At 43.1% G+C, this 16,491-nt stretch overlaps 1 pseudogene; it reads left to right on the plus strand.

The window, feature by feature from the left end:
* The first annotated feature begins 9,334 nt into the window (after positions 1-9,334).
* LOC120996679 lies at positions 9,335-9,435 on the plus strand (annotated as a pseudogene).
* Positions 9,436-16,491: the final 7,056 nt, after the last annotated feature.

A 16,491-nucleotide genomic window follows, 5' to 3' on the forward strand; every position in this document is an offset into this window, starting at 1 on the left:
AAATAGGAAAGTTGACTATAGAGACAGCTGTGTTTAATTCGCTATGTGATTATATATATTATTTTTTTTTTATAAATAGAATAATTATAATAATTATCAAGTATTATAATTATTCTATTTATTAAAAATAAAGCAAAGTAATATAATCGCATAGCGAATTAAACACAGCTGTCTCTATAGTCAACTTTCCTATTTGATTGCTAGAATTAGCGAAGTTGATGAATATGGAGCTAAAACGAAGATGGAGAATACTTTGTTATCTTCGTTTTGAGGAATATGACGAATACATTCGTCATATTCCTATTCTTCGCTAATTCTACCAAGCCAACCATAGTAAACCAGGTATAAGTTGAAATCGCAATGCGATGACTTCAAGTTATATTAATCGCATTGCCGAATATGGGATATAGCAGTAAGTTGAAATCGCAATTCGATTAATATAACTTGAAGTCATTGCATTGCGATTTCAACAGCACTGCTATTTATATATATTCCATATTCGTTAATTCTAGCCTAATATGGAATATAGCAGTGCTAAGTTGTAATCGCAATGCGATTAATATAACTTGAATTAATCGCATTGCGATTTCAACTTATACCCGGTTTATTATGGTTGGCTTGGTAGAATTAGCAAATATGACGAATGTATTCGTCATATTCCTCAAAACGAAGATAACGAAGTATTCTCCATCTTCGTTTTAGCTCCATATTCGGCAACTTCGCTAATTCTAGCAATCAAATAGGAAAGTTGACTATAGAGACAGCTGTGTTTAATTCGCTATGCGATTATACTACTTTGCTTTTTTTTTAATAAATAGAATAATTATAATACTTGATAATTATTATAATTATTCTATTTATAAAAAAATAAAAAAAATATATATATATATATAATCGCATAGCGAATTAAACACAGCTGTCTCTATAGTTAACTTTCCTATTTGATTGCTAGAATTAGCGAAGTTGACGAATAGATAGCTAAAACGAAGATAGAGAATACTTTGTTATCTTCGTTTTGAGGAATATGACGAATACATTCGTCATATCCGCTAATTCTACCAAGCCAACCATAGTAAACTGGGTCTAAGTTGAAATCGAAATGTGATTAATTCAAGTTATATTAATCGCATTGCGATTTCAACGTAATTCTCAAATCCGACAGTACATTCTAGTATGGAGACGTTTCCATGGTGACGGGGACGCTCCATGAGCACGGAAGTCGGCAGAAGCGGCAATGGGCACTGACTGGAGCAGCCAGGAAGCCAGGAATCCTAAGGACAGGTAAGAACTACTTTTGGGAAGTGGGAAAGAAAAAGATATAACAATAAAAAAAAATATTCGAAATAACTAATTTATAGCACTATATTAGAAATATTTGTGAATTAGCGACGTGCCGATATTCGCTAAAAGAAATTCGATATTCGAATATTCGCGCTCAACACTAGTCCTTAAGGTGAAAAATGGCAGGGTCCTGAAGGGGTTAAATATTTGCCAAATTTACAAAACAAATGTGGTGTTTGATAAATATGGCACAAAGTACGTCAATGCAGACTCAAGGAAATCTGATTTCATATATTGCCCTCATAATAAATTCGCCCTTTGTTGATAAGAAACATTCTGCAGGAGGTGTTACTTTGGCCTCATGCACACGACCGTTGTTGTGTTCCGTTCCGCAAAATGGGGTTCCGTTGTTCCGTGATCCGTTTCCGTTTTTGTTTCCGTGTGTCTTCCTTTATTTTTAGAGGACCACCAGACATAAAGGAAAGTAAAAAAAAGTCTAAGACAAGTTTGCCATGCAAATGATAGGAAAAAAACTGACGCAGATGCGCGGACGCGGATGACAATCTTGTGTGCCTCCGCATTTTTTAGCGGCCCCATTGACTTGAATGGGTCCGCGAACCGTTTTCCGCAAAAATAATAGGACAGGTTATATTTTTTTGACGGACTGGAACCACGGATCACGGACGCGGATGGCAAACGGTGCATTAGCCGAGTTTTCAACGGACCCATTGAAAGTCAATAGGTCCACAGAAAATCACGAAAAATGGCATAACGGACACGGAATAAAACAACGGTCGTGTGCATGAGGCCTTAGCTATTGTTGTAAGGTAAGTTTAAATTGTCCAAAAAATTCCACATTTTTAGAACTTTCTTTGAAATTACTTTTCAGGCAACTGCGTTTACATGTGGCTTAATTCACTGTTGACGTTAATTCAATCCAAAAAGTAGTATGAAGGTTTTACAATTAAAGTGCACCTTTTGCATTATTTTTCATACAGAATTCCCTTTATGATTTGTACTTGTCCCCTAACAATTCTTCTGGCTAGACAAAAAGGCTCACTTAGAGGCAGGTACTATCTTAGCATATAGGGTTCGCTTTATTTAAACTGCATGTTATTTCTTTTTGGAAAGTGTTTAATTGGTGTAAAGGGAGTCTGTCAGAAGTTTGACCATGCTAATCTGTAGACAGCACTAGGTAGGGTCTAGGGAGAGCAGGACAAACTTATCTTTTGTGGAGCATTTCTTATCAGGATTAGTGTGAATATGAAGTTGTATTCTGCTCTTAAAAGAACCCAGGGTGGGTCTTCACTTTGAAATTTCAAAGCCCAACCTCTTTGCTCAGAATGACAACTGTACTGGTCTCCTGGCTGGATGCTACAGTTGTCACTCAGAGCAGAGAGGAGGGGCTGTGAAGCAGCTCAATGCATAGAGCACTTCACCGTGAAGCTCAGCTTCTCAGGCACTTGTGGGAGCAGAACCTGGCAAAATAAAAGTTCATATTTGACTATTTCTGATAAGAAAAGCTCTTAAAAATATGTTAATACTACCCTTCCCATGCAGTTTAGCATGGTCAAACGTGCTGATGACTGAGTCGTGAAGAGTGAATTTTATTGTTAGATTAAACAGCTGCTAGAGCATTTCCACAAACAGCCATAACAAGTATAGAAGTATGATACCCTGTCATTGATGGCATTGAGATCAGCAGATAAATAGCAAACAGAGCATGGCAGAAGCTGGCCTTGACATTTTCTGTGGAACAAGTATTTACTGCATTGTTGTCTTTTCTTATGCTAAGCTATTAATAATGATGGCAGCGCTGCTGTTATAGGGATGGTATGAAAGATGGAAAATACTATTAGAAACACCCTCGTGAACCCACTTAAAAATGATAATATAGTGTGCTGGATTGTGACCGGCCACAGATTTATTTAAATTCCATAAAATGAATAGAAGCAGACTTTTAATAACCAGAAGTTGCCACTACACAGTGTACGGAGCTGTGCAGCTGATTGCCAGAGGTGATTGCCAGAGTTGACTGCCAGAGGTGTCAAGAATCTAATTTCTTCCAATCTGATATTGATGACGTGTCCTAAGGATAGAAAAAGTCCTGGAAAACCCCTTTTACATGATACAATACTTTTTGTTAACATATTTAAATCTTTCTACTGAACTTCCAGCTTGTAGTGTACATAGATTAAAAGGACCCTAAAAAATTTCAATTTTGCTGTGAATCTTGAACCAGTAGAAAATACCTAATCTTAGAATACAACCATATAGCTATAAAATGTGATGTCAAAATAAAAAGTTATTTTATATTTTTCAGGCACCTCATCTATCGGGTAAAGTGGAAAGAGCGTCCAATCATGGACAGCCCATTAATTACAATGGCTACTATGTAATGCTTCACTTCCCCTTCGGTGGTCATAATGCTTACATATTACATTCTGTGATCAGCTAATCTTCAAGGGTACTACTAACAGGCATAGTGCAAAGCATACAACTCATTTAACTACAGCTTGCACCCTGCTCTCACTGCTGGGATCGGACAGAACAAAGATCCCAACAGTTTAACCCCTCAGATGATGTGGTCCACAGCAAATGCAGCATCTGAGAACTTGGACAGAGGGAGGGGGTGCCCTCTGATTGGCACCCCGCAAATACAATCTCCTGGTGATGAGTACTTGTCATTGAAGGCCGGGGCCTCCTGAAGTACATGTCATGGTCTCTATTATATCTTGCCTCTGGCAGGATGTAATAGACTGCCTGTGAGATACAATAATAATTGTAGTACAGAATTATTATTACAGTGTATAGAACAAGCAATCAAAAGATCGCAGGTTCAAGTCCCCTAAAGGGATTAAAAATGAAAAAAATGCTTGAATAAACTTTAAAAAAAATATGTATAAAATAAAAATATTAACAATTAAAAACAGCTCCTATCTGCTGTACTGAGAGGGAAGTCCCTGTGCTGCATGAATAACTGGGTGTGAAAAGATTGGTTAGTGGTCTTTTAGGGGAGGGCTTAGGTTGGGTGTAAATACCTTGGCTGTAGGAAGTAGATCCTCTTTGACCACTGTAGTAGTGAAGAACGGTGTACTAAAGTTTCTCCTTGCTGTGGTAGCCCAAAGGGTACTTTATAGACCAAGCCAGACGACGTTTAGCATTTGGTGCTGGGGAAAGTGGTTTAGGAGGGAGACACCTGGCTCATGGGCATGTTGCAAAGATGTACCCAGCAAAGCAGTGATACTCCCTCTGCTGGACAGGGAAAAAAAGAGGTAGGCTGTTAAGAGTCTCTCTCTCACCTGCTAGACTAAGCCCCAGCCCAGCTTACAGGCACCAACATCAGGCTCATGTGGAGCTGTGCAGTCCCCCAAGGCTATTCCTCCACATCCTAAAGCTGTCAGCCACCACCACAGACATCTCTCTCCAATGGCCCCTCAGCTGCAAACATCCTGCTCTCTACCTCCTTCTTCCCTCTCCCAACCTCTTAATTCCCCTGCCCCTTATGCCACACCTTATGCTGTTGTTACGGTTGGAAGCTTGCTGCCAGCAGCCCACGAAGACTCTTCAGAGAGGTTACAGTTCACCCACTCACCACATCTCCAGGTTTCACTGAGTACGCAGAGTCAGCGGGGACCTCCATCATGAGGGACACATGGTGGAAGCTGTCCCTGTGTATACCAAAGTCATGGTGCACTAGATGGAGGAGGGGATACATCCTGGGAGAGATTTCGGGTTCGGTCGCTTTGTCTGTGTTTTCTTTTGCAGGTCATCACCGACATCATAAAGATCAATGTCGCAGACATCCCTCAACTTCCAGTTCTTCATCAACTTGTACGATTGTGAAGGCAGACTTGAAAGAAAAAAAAGACCTGCGTGGCAACACTAGTCTTCTTCGGCTGAACATATCAGGGCACTCAAGCAGTCGGCTAATGTATCTGCTAGTATTCCAGAGGGGTGATCGGCCAAAGGCTGAGTAGTAGGGATTGTTCAATTTGACGTTTGGCCCCATAGAAGTTACAGGGCCTAACTTGGAAAATAACAATCACCATTCATCTATCTTTATTCTTTATTCAAACCCTTGCATTACTCAGCTGAACAGCAAGAGACTGACTCCAATTTCACACATGCCGACTACTCCAGAAGTGTTCCAAAGCATTCTTTTACACTTTGCTATTAATTACCTGCAGTTTGGTAAATATGATACACTAATTCTAATTATATTACTTTGTCTGTAAGGTTGTGCCTTTGGACACTCATTTGGCCACTGAGAGTAGGGCAAAAATTTGGAGACACGAATTTGTGAATATTTGGTTCTTGATCTCAGTGGACCATGTGAAGGTGGACAAGGTGCATAGTTTTGGGTAGGGTGCTGACAGGAAGCCAACGATCACTTAGACCTTTGGTAATTGGATTCAGAGCTATGCAACATTGGCACATGATATATGTCAACATTTCCCTGAAAATAGGGCTGAACTTTTCTTGACATTATTTTTAGCGCTTACAAGAATTTAGGAGACAGTTGAATGTGACACCAGCCTTTGGCTAGGCATCAAAGGCAACTGATGTATGCTTACAATTGATAATGGCTCAAAAGCAATCTCAGCCTTTTCTCATGGGAACTGGAGTTTCGAGAGCCCCTGCCAGCACTCCAGTTCATCAACCCACAGGAGCTTGCTGGCTCTATGACAAGGGACACTGTCACTTTTATTCGATCTGCAAGTTCTGCCATGAATGCCTTGTGTCATGTGGATGAGCTAACTCTGCTGTATAATGTTTCAGAAGAACAAACAGCCCTCTAAAGTCATTCCTTACCATGGAAAAAGCCATTGAGTGTACTTGCAATGGCGTGGTGGCTAGATCAATACCTCAAGAGACAGGAGGCTGCACTGTTGCAGAAGGATTATTATTTTTTTTTTAATTCCCCATAGTCCTTCTGCTGTTTTATCCCATTTGAGGATGGTGCAATGACTCACATGGACTCATACAGCTGTTTACTCAGACTGAGCCAACAACCATATGGTTACAATTCTCAGCGTGTACAAACTTGTTGGTTACAAACATTATTGTGGCACAAAGCTTGATAGTTACACATATAAATGTGAGGCACAGGGCTTAGTGTTTATCAGAAGCAACAGAACTTCCTCTATGTGCAGTTTGCTAAGTATATCCACTATTGCAGGGTCTGCAGGCTGCCAAGTTCACAATCCATGGTCCCCTCTATCCTCAGAGTATCAGGCCTACCAGTTTACAGGTTTTAGGCTGGAAATGGTCCAAAATCACTTGAGTTATCCAGGGCATCCTCCTACCTGGAATCTAGCGCTCACTGAAGCTGCCCAGTCTACAACAGGCCTAAAGCATAGGTGGTAATGCCCCCAGTCAGATCTCAGGGCTTTTATCTCTCTCAGAAGACCCAGCTCTAACCAAGAATCACCCTCACTAGTGCCAGATGTGCCTTGTCTCAGAAGCACTGTAAGGGAGTTGGGTGACAATTAGACTCACATAGTAGTTGCAATTATCTATTTCTTTACTGGAGAGTATGCAAGAAACAAAGTGAGCAATGCAACAGCTATAACAATCACTTTCATATAATTGGCTTAAAAATAAGGATTTAAGCAGTCTCTTTATGCCGGCCACAATAGTAATTAGTTGCTATAGTCTCTTGAACAGTTCAATTGTAAAACTAGGGACTAGAGCCTTATGACTGGCTCCTTTTCTGAACATTGCTTTCTCTGGAGTCAGTTTCTCTGCACACAGCTCACATGTGCTCTATCATGAACTTTTCTGCTCCTCAAGCTCACAGGCCTTTCAGGTCACACACTAAAGCACTTTCCGTTTGCCAGCTACTTTTATAATCTTTGGCCCATCAGTGGCATCTAGTGGCACTACAGAAAAATTCAATACATGGAAATATATCAATCAGTACTCCCAATCTACAGACTAGGGTTTATTTGGGATATTGTACATAGGCACCAGTTACACGGCTGTATTTTTGGAGCCCACAATACCACTGAGATTTGTAAAGCTTCATTTGACCCTCCCCCCAAGCTGTACCATACGGCACCTGATCTAGCCCTTCTTATTTTTTTGAGCACCTTATTTATTTTATTTACAATACTAAGTAAAAGTTAAGTTTTATATCTCTTTAAGGAGTTTCCAGCCCATCAGTATTCTTAGGCCTAATAATAGTCACCTAGTCTTGGTCTGTATAGATCACTTTGCTGCAGTTATCTACTTATCTGTCATTATAATACTACCTGTAATGATATCACGTCTATGTATAGATAAGACACAATCCACTATTCACAATAGGTGATTATCAAATCTTACCTATTATTTCCTTCTACAATGACCTCTGCACAGATCACAGAGTATGCCCAGAAAACTGTCCCATAGATATCATTAGGGTCAGCTCCATACCATTGTGTCCTTGGCCGATGGGGCCCCCGTAAAGCAATTTTTTAATGCTTTCTAAATACTGTTAAGAACAGCTCAGCCAAGATGGGAGCCTCAATCATATTAAGGAAATAGAATAAATAAATCTGTAATCAGAAAATAAAAGAAGATTAGAAAAAGGATAGGTGTTACTATGTGGTTTTAACTGGCAGTTCTCCAGTGAATGTTTGTTTGTTTTTTGTATTTTCGTGAACCGGAGGGTCGCTTTAATTTTCACATACAATCCTCAGTCAAATACAGCTAATTGCAAAATGGCCAAACATAATGTAACATCATGGTGGTCACCCATTACTTCACTGGTGTTCTTCGGTTCAAGGACAGGGTTTGCAGGAAGGGCATACATGATCTGATAATCCTTGTTGGAGCATCCTGTTGCATTCAGGCCCCATAGCAGTTACAGAGCCGAACTTGGAAAATAACAATCACCAATCATCTATCTTTATTCTTCATTCATCCCTTGCATTACTCAGCTGAACATCAAGAGACTGACTCCAATCCCATATATGCCGACTACTCCAGAAGTGTTCCAAAGCAATCTATTACACTTTGCTATGAATTACCTGCAGTTTGGTAAATGATACACTATTCTAATTCTTTCTGCTAATTGAACATCGATCCTGCTGTGAGCATATTTATAAAAGAAGAAGAAAAAAAAAAAGATTGTTAAGTGTGTATCAATCAGGGCTTTTAATCCTGTTTGCGATGTACTGTATTCTGCTGCTTGTGCTGCTGAAAGGATTAGGCTAACGATTTATAGTTTGTTTGCGCAAGAGATTACATTAAACTGCCTGCGCCAGTCAAAGTTTATGTAAATTCATCCACATAGTCCACAGGATGAACATGATGACCTACACTTATATGTATGTATAATTGACTGTTAATCATTCATTATAGGGGCTTTACAAGTGATGGTCTATACTCTGATTACTGGGGGTTACACACCCCGCCAATCAGCTGTTCTACGGTAGCTCTGGTGCTGGAACCTAGCGCCAGAACTACATGGCCCCATCCATTGTGCAGTGGACTGAGCTGGTTACCGCAATACTGCTCTCATTTAAAGAGGACCTTTCATCAGCATCAAGTATGTAAACTGAATATACATACATGGAGAGCGGCGCCCAGGGATCCCCCTGCACTTACTATTATCCCCGGGCGCCGCTCCGTTCTCCGGTTACAGGCTCCGGTAAAGTCATAGTTAGGCTCCACCCATTTGAGCCTGCCGCGGTCTCCTTCTCCTATACTGTAGCGCTGGCCAATCACAGCGCTCAGCTCTTAGCCATGCTATGAGCTGAGCCCTGCGATTGGCCAGCGCTACAACATAGGAGAAAGAGACGCCGGCAGGCTCAAATGGGTGGAGCCTAACTATGACTTTACCGGAGCCTGTAACCGGAGAACGGAGCGGCGCCCGGGGATAATAGTAAGTGCAGGGGGATCCCTGGGCGCCGCTCTCCATGTATGTATATTCAGTTTACATACTTGATGCTGATGAAAGGTCCTCTTTAAGTGAATGGGAAAGGAAGCTCAGAGCCAGAGCTACTGTAGCTGATCAGCATGGATGCAGAATGTCAGACCCCTGCTGATCAGATAATGATGGCCTATCGCTTCTCAGCCTTTTGGCTAAGATCAAGTGCAGTATCTGTTCTTATCAGGTCCTGGTAGTACAGAGCCGCTGCCAGTATGTAGAACGGAGAACCATATGGTCATCCCTAGGGTGTACACCTTTGGCCTTTAGTGGCTTATGGTAAGTAATCAAGGGACCGCCGGATTGAAGCCAGAGGCCAAGATGTACTTGAAAGCATGAGGTGCAGACGTGCCCCAGGAGTGGTGACCCTTGGGAGCTTGAACTCACTGGGGGTGGGAGGCCACTTAGTGACAGCACATATGCACACACTTCACTTTCACACATATTAAGCACACACACCTCTATTTTTTGCATGGTCTGGTGTAAGGAAGAGGAATTTTTTATAATTCCGGCCGAATGTCCAGGCTGTAATCAGCACATTCACTATTTATTTTTGTTTCACTGTGTGTTCCCTTTACAAGTTGTTTGTCACTAGGATTTTCAGGCTGCGGCACCCTTATGGGTCACCCCTTCCCGTGGTCTGGGTGTGTGTGTGGGGCATAATGGTTGCTCACCCCCTGCAAAACCCATTGGTCTCTCCCTCTGGGAAGAGGCCAGACCTAGACTTTTGGTTCTTGGCCAACACCTGGCCAGGTGGGAGCCAGAGCAAGACTGGCACTTCTCCAGCTTCAGCTGTCGGATGTTCCTTGTTCTGGTCCCTTGCAGGAGCCTTCTGGCACCTGGAGCCTTCTGGAAGGAACGGAATTGGTTTATGAGAGGCCCTTCTTATATGGAGAGGGCTTGTGATGGACCATAAACAAGTGCACGTTTTTTCGTGTGGCACGCTGCATGACTTTGATACACGGGTGTAGAAAGCACGTACCTTGGGCTTTCAAAAAATAAAGAAAATGATGGCCTATCCTGAAGATAGACCATCACTTTTAAAGGATTGGACATAATATGGCAGAATATTACTGTGAATGCAGCATAGTGGCTCAGTGGTTAGCACAGGGGTCCTAGGTTCGAATATGTCAGCGCTATATAAGTGAATAAAATTAATAATAAATTATGCCTTTTTGTTGGCAAAAAGGGCACTTTGAAAAGGTTACCTAAGTACTTTAAGGCTGATGGCCTATCTTTTGGTGGATCTGATACTTGGCAGCTTTTTGGAGGAGCCACAGTGATCTAAAGACTGGATGCCCTTCATTGTTTAGGCCACTTGCTACAACACAGCTCCTTACTTTTAGGCTGGGTTCAGACCTGAGCGTCTTTGATATGCGCGTTTAACGCGCGTTTTTGACGCGCGTTTTTTATGCGCGTTTTTTGCAATAGTAAACGCGCGTTTGACGCGCGTTTGTGTGATTGACTGCAATGTCCTATGGCCACAAACGCGCTGTAAAACGCCCCAAAGAAGCTCAAGTACTTGTTTGAGCGTAGGGCGTTTTACAGCGCGTTTTTCAGCGCTGTAAAACGCTCAAGTGAGAACCAGGGCCATAGGGAAGCATTGGTTTTCATGTGTTGAGCGTTTTACAGCGCGTTTGAACGCGCTGTAAAACGCTCAAGTGTGAACCCAGCCTTAGTAGCACCTGTGCCTAGTATTCCAGCTCAGTCCCATTTACTTGAATGGTAAAAAGCAGGAGTCAACTATCATTGCTACACTGAACAAAAATATAAACGCAAAACTTTCATTTTTGGTCCCATTTTGCATGAACTGAACTCAAAGATCTGAAACATTTTCTACATACACAAAAGACCCATTACTCTCAAATATTGTTCACAAATCTGTCTAAATCTGTGTTAGTGAGCACTTCTCCTTTGCCGAGATAATCCATCCCACCTCACAGGTGTGGCATATCAAGGTGCTGATTAGACAGCATGAATATTGCACAGGTGTGCCTTAGAATGCCCACAATAAAAGGCCACTCTGAAATGTGCAGTTTCATCACACAGCACAATGCCACAGATGTTGCAATGTTTGAGGGAGCATGCAATTGGCATGCTAACTACAGGAATGTCTACCAGAGCTGTTGCCCTTGAAATGAATGTTTATTTCTCTACCATAAGCCGTCTCCAAAGGCATTTCAGAGAATTTGGCAGTACATCCAACCAGCCTCACAACTGCAGACCACGTGTAACCACACCATCCCAGGACCTCCACATCCAGCATGTTCACCTCCATGATTGTCTGAGACTAGTCACCCAGACAGCTGCAGCAACAATCGGTTTGCATAACCAAAGAATTTCTGCACAAAATGTCAAAAACCGTCTCAGGGAAGCTCATTTGCATGCTCATCGTCCTCATCGGGGTCTGGACCTAACTTCAGTTTGTCGTCGTAACCGACTTGGGTGGGAAAATGCTCTCCTTAAATAGCGTCTGGCACATTGGAGAGGCATTCTGTTCACAGATGAGTTCCGCTTTTCACTGTTCAGGGCAGATGGCAGACAGCGTATGTGGTGTCGCGTGGGTGAGCGGTTTAATGACGTCAATGTTGTGGATCAAGTGGCCCATGGTGGCAGTGGTGTTATGGTATGGGCAGGCGTATGTTATGGACAACGAACACAGGTGCATTTTATTGATGGCATTTTGAATGCACAGAGATACCGTGATGAGATCCTGAGGCCCATTGTTGTGCCATTCATCCACGACCATCACCTCATGTTGCAGCATGATAATGCACTGCCCCATATTGCAAGGATCTGTACACAATTCCTGGAATCTGAAAACATCCCAGTTCTTGCATGGCCAGCATATTCACCGGACATGTCACCCCCCCCCCCCCCCCCCCTGTAAGGCAAAACTGTGCACATTTCAGAGTGGCATTTTATTGTGGGCTCTCTAAGGCACACCTGTGCAATATTCATGCAGTCTAATCAGTACCTTGATATGCCACACCTGTGAGGTGGGATGGATTATCGCGGCAAAGGAGAAGTGCTCACTAACACAGATTTAGACAGATTTTTGAACAATATTTGAGAGTAATGGGTCTTTTTGTATGTAGAAAATGTTTCAGATCTTTGAGTTCAGCTCATGCAAAATGGGAGCAAAACCAAAAGTGTTGTGTTTATATTTTTGTTCAGTGTATAAGTATGGAACTGTTACCCACTTGTCTTGAAATGCAACACTGAGCGTTGTATCACTCCTCTTCTGCTGTGGCAAACTGGCATGTATAGTTTACGTCATACCACCAGGTTTTTTAAACTTGGCTGTAGTTGCAGGACGCCACCTTATTATTCAGTAAGTGTCCTTAGTGTGCAGCCTGTTTCAGCCTGTTTTCTTTTGCTGTTCAGCTCAACTTCTTTTCCTGGCTCTGCTACATCAAGTTTTGCTCCACCACATCAGCTTTGCTGCATCAAGTTTAGCTCCAATACTCCAGCTTTGCTAATTCAGTTTCATTCCACAACTCCACATCTGCTGCATCAGTTCAGTTCCACTACTCCATTCCTGCTACATCGCTGCATGAACTCTGCAGCATAGCAATCTAAACTCCACTATTCCTATTTATCTCTATTGCATTAGGCCTACATTCTGCCACTCTGGCTCTCCAGCTTTGCTACATCCATCTCCATCCTGCTGCACCAGCGCCACCTTCTGATGAGGCTTAAGACATTCAATTTCAGACACTGACACGTCACCTTCAAACAGAGGATCAGTGGGAATACCAAGCGTTGGAAGCCCACTGATTTCATATTAACCCCTTAAAGGGGTATTCCCATCTTGCTACTTCATCCTCAATTGCTGCCAGCTATGCTGTTCACTTCCTGGTTTTCTGCTGCTAAGGCTGGGCGGGCTTAGGCAGTTTGAGTGAAGGCCGGCCACACCTCCTTATGACATCACACTGAGAACTCAGTCCTTGCGTGCTAGTTCATGTAAACAGTATGACTCATCAGTCTTTCAGCCTGCAGTGTCTGTGAGGCCCCTCCCCCTGCTGGGGAATCATCAGAGAGCCATGTGAAGTGAGCTGAGTGCACAGTAACACGTGGCTGTTCTGCAGTTTTACACATAAAATCTCTGTCTGATCTTTTACAAACCCATTCTGTGTATCAAAAACTATAATTCAATATTATACATTAGCTCAAAAGCTTGACCAACCCCCACCCACCAGCACTGATGCAGATTTGTTTCCATTACAGCTGTACTCCAGTTGTGTATAAACCTTATGTAACGAGCCCCTGCTCGCTCTATTCTGCTCTCACGGCACTCCCACAATATCTGCTGGTTCCGCCGTTGATGATCCGGCCTCAAACGACCGCTCGTGTCGTTTTAATTCTCACAGAACTAACACCAGTCAGGCTGTATGTGAGTTCAAACTGACAAAATTCTTTATTGAATGCCCCACATATCTTTATATTGACAGTTGGAACACCTCTTTCAATTGGTAAATTGTAAAAACCCCTCTAATTGGCTATGCAAATTAGGTAAGCAGGGATTAGTTCAAGAGCTTGGCTGGGAGGCAGATGGGTGTGGCCATGAATGGCTTCCTATACAGCCCTGCTACATCTTTATTCTACTCCCCCACTAGCACTGTGTCTGAAAAGCTTCATACAGAGATCTGCTACATCTGTCTGTTTATCTCTTCAACCAGCACTGTGTCAGAACAGCCGCATAATCAGCTCTGCTATATCTGTTTCTCTCTTCCACCAGTATTGATGCTGACCCGCCACATATACAGCTCTGCTACATCTGTCTATTCCCTTCCCCATTAGAACTGTGTCTGAACAGCAGTGTATTCAGCTCTGCTACATCAGTTTCTCTCTTCTGTCACATATACAGCTCTGCTACATCTGTTTCTCTCTTCCACCAGCATTGATGCTGACCCGCCACATATACAGCTCTGCTACATCTGTCTATTCCCTTCCCCATTAGAACTGTGTCTGAACAGCAGCGTATTCAGCTCTGCTACATCAGTTTCTCTCTTCCACCAGCATTGATGCTGACCCGCCACATATACAGCTCTGCTACATCTGTTTCTCTCTTCCACCAGCATTGATGCTGACCCGCCACATATACAGCTCTGCTACATCTGTCTATTCCCTTTCCCATTAGAAGTATGGCTGAACAGCAGCATATTCAGCTCTGCTACATCCATAAGCCCCCCCATATGCCTCCATCAGCCCCCATATGCCTCCAACAGCCCCCTATATGCCTCCAACAGCCCCCATATGCCTCCATCAGCCCCCAAGTGCCTCCATCAGCCCCCCAAATACCCTCATCAGCCCCCATGTGCCTCCAACAGCCCCCCATATGCCTCCATAAGCCCCCAAGTGCCTCTAGCAGCCTCCCATATGCCTCTATCAGCCCCCAAGTGCCTCCATCAGCCCCCAAGTGCCTTCATCAGCCCCCATGTGCCTCTAACAGCCCCCCATATGCCTCCATCAGCCCCCTAAATGCCTCCATCAGCACAAGTGCCTCCATCAGCCCCCATGTGCTTCCAACAGCCCCCCATATGCCTCTATCAGCCCCAAGTGCTTCCAACAGCCTCCCATATGCCTCCATCAGCCTCCAAGTGCCTCCATCAGCCCCCCAAGTGCCTCCATCAGCCCCCCAAGTGCCTCCAATCGTTGGTGGAATTGGTGGTGCATGTAAAAGTAATACTCACCCCTTATGAAGTAGTCTCCCATTCCTCCGATGGCTCTCCGACGCTGTCCGGACTAGTCTCTTCCGTGCACGAACTGTTCGGGCGGCCGTGCATGCACAGAACTATATTCTTTTGTGCTGCGTTGGAGCTCTCTTTTAGACACGGCTTAAAAGAATATGGATCCGGGCATGCGCGGCCGGCCGGCGACGTGCGCGCTCACGGTGTGAGTGAGAGGCCGGCCACAGCATCGAAATGGAAACCACTGCGCAAGCGCGGCCCATGGATGCGGCCAGCGAGCGGTGGCCGTATCCATGGGCAGCGAAGATCAACAATGGATTTGGAGAATTCAATTTGAAAGAGAACAGTAGGATTTTTTTAATGATATATATTTAGAAAAACGTTCACTGGGGGATAAATAATTTAATCAAATATGATTAAGAAGATGGGAACTAAAGAGCAGGTAAGTATTTGCCTCCTGTTCCGCTTCTCCAATTCTCCCGGACAGACTCTATATATTTTTTTTTAAACTCGTTTTATTGGAGTATAAAGGTGCATTATCAAAGTACATGACAATTCGGCATATCAATAAATCCAATAGAAAAAATCACAGCGTCAACATACAAATTGACTTAAAACAATTACAGAGAATACAGAAAATAAAATAAAATAAAACAATGTAAAACAGTTTGTGATACATTATTCATGATGTAAGTACAATTTCCCATGGACGCAGCAGGGCTTCTGGCAGTACACAAGTAGGATTCCTAAACAGTTTCACGCTTGCCATAACAGGAATATTATCCCAGGTGAATATTGACTATAAAGGCATTCCACATTTCCCATCGCAGTTTGCATAGAAATATGGAATCTCATCGAGAATTCAGCGTATTGGTGGACGCGCACCACTCTCCCCACACTTTCTCAAATTTCTGAGGGCATCCCCTGTGAATATAGACTACTTTTTCTAGTGGAATAATCTGATTTACTACCTGTTTCCAATGGTTAACATTAGTCATCCTATCAGCCATCCACCGGAGGGCTATAGCCTTCCTAGCCAGAAATAAAGTTTCCTCTAAAAATATCCTATGATGGTGAGACCACTGTTCCTCATCAATGATCCCCAACAAGCACATCTTGGGGCAAAGGGGAACATGTCCTGGTACTAGATCCAACAATAAGGACGTCACATCCCTCCAGAAATTTTGAATGAGTCTACAGTCCCACATCATGTGCCAGAAGTTGGCACCAGCCTGGTGACATCTTAGGCAGTTGTCGTTCTCGGACCTACCCATTTTAAACAGCCTACTAGGAGTGAGGTAACTTCTATGCAGTATATGTAATTGTACCATCTTATTATTGACTGAGAGAGATACTCTTGTAGGAGCCGCTAACGCCTTGTTCCATTCCGTTTCAGAAAGAGACGGAATGCAATTCCTCCATTTATCCTCAACGGTCAGAGGGGGCATGTCCATTTTCGTGGTTATGAGGTGCGTGTATATAGCCGATATGAGACCTCTAGGGCCTTGTGTGGATAGCACTCCAATCAAAGGATAGTTAGAAATCTTTCTAGAGCCCCTACCAAACTGTGCAGATAGGCCATGTCTAACCTGTAGATAC

Source organism: Bufo bufo, chromosome 3, assembly GCF_905171765.1.
Source record: "Bufo bufo chromosome 3, aBufBuf1.1, whole genome shotgun sequence".
NCBI classification, from domain to species: Eukaryota; Metazoa; Chordata; class Amphibia; order Anura; family Bufonidae; genus Bufo; species Bufo bufo.